We start from the raw sequence: 5,452 nt of genomic DNA, 5'->3' as shown, positions 1-5,452 counted from the left end.
TCCTCCTTAAGGCCAATAACTCTTCCATTTGCTCTTCTGAGCTATTTTCTACATCTTGTAGGCATGCTTCATTGTTTTTCCTTTTTTCTCTTGTCTCCTCTGATGGCGTATTTTCAAATCGCCTGTTTTTGAGCTCACTAATTCTTTCTGCTACTTGATAGATTCTGCTATTAAGAGACTGATGCATTATTCATTATGTCAATTGCATTTTTCAGCTCCAGAATTTGTTTGATTCTTTATACTATTTCAATCTTTTTGTTAAATTTATCTGATGGAATTCTGACTTTCTTCTCCATGTTATCTTGGATTTTGTTGAGCTTCCTCAAAACTGCTATTTTGAATTCTCTATCTAAAAGGTCATATAATTCTGTATCTCTGGGTTATGTCACTGGGTGTCTTATTTGTTTGGTGAGGTCATGTTTTCCTGGATGGTCCTGATGCAGGTGGATGTTTGTCTACATCTGGACATTGAAGAGTTAGGTATTTATCGTAGTCTTCATAGTCTGGGTTTGTTTGTATCCATCCTTCTAGGAAGGCTTTCTAGGTATTCAAAGGGACTTGGGTGTTGTGATCTTGTCTTTCTTCACTACAGCCATATCTGCTTTGGGGGAAACCCCAAGTCCAGTAACACTGTTGCTTTTGCAGACTCAGAGGTACCACACTGGTTGTCTTGGCTAAGATCCAGAAGAATTCCCTGGATTACCAGGCACAGACTCTTGCTCTCATGCCTTAACTTCCCACAAGAAAATGGAGTCTCTCTCTGTGATGAGCTACCTGGAGCTGGAGGAGTATTGAAAGAGCACCCCTGTGGTCACAACCACTATAACTTTTCTGGGTCAGACCTGAAGCCAGTACAGCACTGGGCCCAGAGTGAACACTACCTGGCTATCACCTATGTTCACCCAAGGCCCAAGGGCTCTATAATCAGTAGGTTGCAACAGCCAGACTTGTGTCCTTCCCTTCAGGGCAGAAAGTTCCTCTTGGCTCTGGGCAGGTCCAGAGATGCCATCCAGAAGCCAGGGCCTGCAGTAGAGAACCTTAGGGATCTATCTAGTGCTCTATTCTACTGCAACTGAGCTGGCACCCAAGTCTCAAGAAAAAGTTCTTCTCACTCTTCCCTCCCCTTTCCTCAAGTGGAAGAATCTCTTCCTATGGTCCCCAGTGCCCCAGGCCCACCGTGAGTACTGCCTGGCTACTGCCAGTGTTCACTCAAGGCCCAAGGGCTCTTCAGTCAGCTTATGGTGAATGCTGCCAGTCCTGAATCTGTCCGTTCAGGCAGTGGGCTACTCTCTTACCCAGGGCAGGTCCAGAAATGCTGTCTAAGAGCCAAGATCTGAAACTGGGGACTCCAGGAGTCCTCCTGTTGCTCTATCCCACTGTGGCTGGGCTGATACTCATGCTGCAAGACAAAGTCCCCTTTATTCTTCCCTCTTCTTTTCTCAAGTAGAAGGAGTTCCTCCCCATAGCCACCACAGCTGGGAATATACTGGGTCACACCTGAGGCCAGCATGGCTCTGAGTCTCACCCAAGGCCACAGCAAGTATTTCCCGGCCATCACTGCTGAATATTCAGGGTCCAAGGGCTCTTTAGTCAGCAGATGATGAATCCTCCCAGGACTGGGTCCTTCTTTTCAAAGCAGTGGGTTCCCTTCTGGCCCACAGAGTATTTAGAAATGTCGTCCAGGAGCTAGAGCCTGGAATGGGGGCCTCAGGACTATGGTGCCCTATCTACTGTGGCTGAACAGATATCCAAGTTGCAAGACAAAGTCCTCTTTACTCTCCCCTCTCCTCTTCTAAAGCAGAAGGAAGGAGTCTCTCCTGGAGCTATGAGCTGCAGTGCCTGGAGCTGGGGGAGGGGTGGTGCAAGCACTCCCTTGGCCACCCTAGCTAGTGTCTCACTAGGTCACATGTACCCAAGTCCACACCTCCACAGGAATTGTAGTCCTTATGGTCTAGACTGCCTTTCAAGTTTATTCAAGACCCCAGAGTAATGTACTCCATGACGGCAGGGCTTGCTAGAACTCAGGTTCTAACCGCAAGGATGGATGATTTGTCTCTGGCTCAGGCAGGTCTAAATGCTCCTTCTGTGGGTGCCAAGCGAGTTCTGTCCTGTGTCGCTTTTCACTGTGACAGGGTAGCACTGAGTTCCAACGCAAAGTCCCATAATCACTGTATTCTCCCTCCCCCAACAAGCACACAGATTCTCTGTGCCACATGGCTGCTGTCAGGGAATGGCGAAGGGTGATGTCAGTGATTCAAGGCTGTCTTCTACCCCTTTCAGTGCTTCTTGATATGATGTAAAAGCCAAGCACTGTGATCACTAATTTTTAGTTGTTATGAAAGTGCTTTTTTGTGTGGATAGTTGTTCAGTTTGGTATTCCTGTGGGGAGGACAATCACTGGAGGTTTCTATTTGGCCATCTTGCTCCCAAATTTCCAGGAAGCCTTTTCTTGAAGAGTGAGATGATTTGGGATCTTGTCTAGTTTTGCACTAAAGCAGTAAGTGTTTGTTAGAGCCCTTAACTCATCTTGGCCTATTTCCTTATTTGTAAAATGAAGGATCTGGATTAACTGACCTCTAAAACCATTCTCAAATGTAAAATTCTGTAATTCTATTGAAAAAAATTTTAGAGACAAACCTCTACACCTACTTGCTTGAAGAACATTGTAATTATAATTCTTATTCATTTGTGGGCTATTACTCAATGTCCAGTAATTTTTGTGAAAGTGAACGCAACTCCATAATAACCAATCTTTATCATTCTTTTTATACTGTATTTTTTAGTTATTTCAATTCTCTGGAACACAAATTCATACTAATCTTTTCTCATAGATTATTTGTTTTTGTATCTTTCTTTCTATGACCATAAACTTCTCTTTCCACTGCAGCCAGATGTTATGTAAGGTGTTTTCCAATGACCGTTAATGGGAATCACCAAAGAGGATGTTGCCAGATCAACATAAATCAGCAACCATTATGAAAAATACAACTCTAAACACAAGTCCCCCCAACCAAGCAAGATCACAAGAGATAAGGTGGTTTGGTACATTTGTGAAGCAGTGTCTTGTCATCAACCACCATATCTCTGAGCGTCTGAGTAGCTGGTGATGCTATCCTTTTCAGCCTCATTTTTTCTTACATTAACTTTAATAATATCTACCCTACTTTCTCAAGTAGTGGTTTTAAGAGTCAAATGATATAATGTACATAAAAGAAACTGTGCACATGGGAGCATTATTGACATTAAAGATTATAAGTACTGTATTTTTCTCTGAATAGACTGTACATTATCATGTCAACTAAGCTGTGGTTTGAGTCTGTAAAATATCTATTTTAATGAGACTTTTTTTACATTAATTCAAGATTTCTTGAAGTTTGTTCCATGAATGTTAATAGATAATTATAACAATGAAGCTCCTTAAAAAATGTTTTATTAAATAGGCTGAATAATGCTTGGTTAAGCAAAGTTAAATGACTTCTTTCCTGCAAAACTTCATAAAACCTTTAATATGCCAATGTGCAATCCTCCATGGGATCCTCACTATATAATACAGTGATTTCCAAGCTTGTTTGACCAGAGAACCATTTTTCTAGGGAACATCTCTTAGAAATATTGCCCAGCAAGTATCACTTAGGAAACAGTACTAATAAATTGTTTTCTCTGGTATAACTTGCTGAATGAAGCAGAACCTGTTCAGCATGTACTCCAGAGCTGGAATTTCAGACGCACACCTAGAAGGAAGGTAAAGTAGCTAATACTGATGCCAGCTGGGTTAATCACTTTTCTAATAACGTTATAATACATAGAGTTTCAGAGCAGCAGATATTTTAGAGAACATGCATCTGTTGATTCCCAGGTTTTGAAGTAAAACCATAGGTAAGTGAATGTCATCTGGTCCAAATTCACCTACCCACATCATTAGAGCTATTCTCCCTTCTCATTTCCTGACTATATTGTAATAATCCCTTGTTTTTACTATTTTTTTCCTTCTCCTCAAAACTTAAGGCCCTGAACTTTCTGTACATTACTGGGGGACCTGGTAAAGGACAGAATAGTCTAGTAAATAAGAACTTATTCCAGAGCTAGACTGCCTGGATTGAAGCCCTGTGTGGCCTTTGGCAAGTTACTTCACTTCCATTGGCCTCAGTTTCCTCTTATATAAAGCAAATATAATAATGTAAGTATCCTCATTGTCTAAATATAGGAACTAAATGGATTGGAATAAATACCTTGCTATTTAAACTCCTACTACTTGCTGTCTTAAAATGAGGAACCAAATTGATTTGGAAAGTATGATATTATCATTTTCCAATTTTGTTACTCAAACTCAATGATAAAATAGATTTGATAGCAATATTTGCTGTACTTACATCAAAGAATTGTTATGAGCACTAAATTAAGCACTTATGAGAGTATCTAGCAATAGTGTTTGCTATTTCTATTACTCTAGCTAATACAATATTCGATAAAAAATAATAATAGACTCCTAGGCATTTTATTCTTATTTAACACAGATTCTTGCTACTGTAATTTATAGTTTTATTAAAGGACTTATCCTGAAGTTTTATTTATGTATTCATTCGTTTTGTTTTGTTTCTTGTTTTAGGACAGAAAAAAACATGGGGTTATGAACTAGGAGATCTCATTTCTAGCCCTGTTTCTGCAAAGTACTAACGGTAACATGTTAGGCAGGAAAATAATCTCTTGAAATTTCAGTTTACTCTCCAGAAAAATGGAACTATTACCTACCCTTCATGCTTGGTTAAGCAAAGTTAAACAGAGACTACCCTACTAGGGTAGAGACTTCACGTTTTCTACCCTAGTAGGGTTGGCAGAGAAAATGAATATAAAAGTACGCTGCAAACAGTAACATGTAACACTCAGGAAAGAGACTGACTGTCACTCCACTTAAATCACTTCTCATTTTATTTGGGGGATGGGATATAACCTCAAAATTACAATCCTAATCCTAAAACCCATATGAAACCCTGAGTCATGAACAAATCTATTGTTGCAGAGGAAAGCAGAATGTATTTCACACTGATTAGCGGAGTGGTGATTAAACAATGGGACATTTTAAAAATAATATTCACTGAAGCAATGAACATTTATTGAACACCTACTAAGTACCAGGAATTGTTCTTGGTGCAAGCCTGCTGGAATCGTAGAGAATGTGACTCATTACCTACAGAACCAGATGTTAATGTAAATTTCCCCTTTCATCTGCCATCTTGCTGATCCTTATCAAGTCTCATATTCTCTGATCAAGCTTCCTTTCTTTGTAAAGATGGCCCCCTGCTTCATGAGACTAAGACTATTTGTAAAATCATGTACTAAAGTGTTTGCAGTTCCTCAACAGGAAAGTATAACTGAAAACCAGTCTTGCTTATCAGTAATATATCAGGGGACTGATTGCCAATAGCAATGCCTACTTTGTTGTTCATTCATGTTC

This window comes from Trachypithecus francoisi, unplaced genomic scaffold, assembly GCF_009764315.1.
Source record: "Trachypithecus francoisi isolate TF-2019V2 unplaced genomic scaffold, Tfra_2.0 Lachesis_group4, whole genome shotgun sequence".
NCBI lineage: Eukaryota > Metazoa > Chordata > Mammalia > Primates > Cercopithecidae > Trachypithecus > Trachypithecus francoisi.
Note: the sequence above shows the minus strand (reverse complement) of the source record.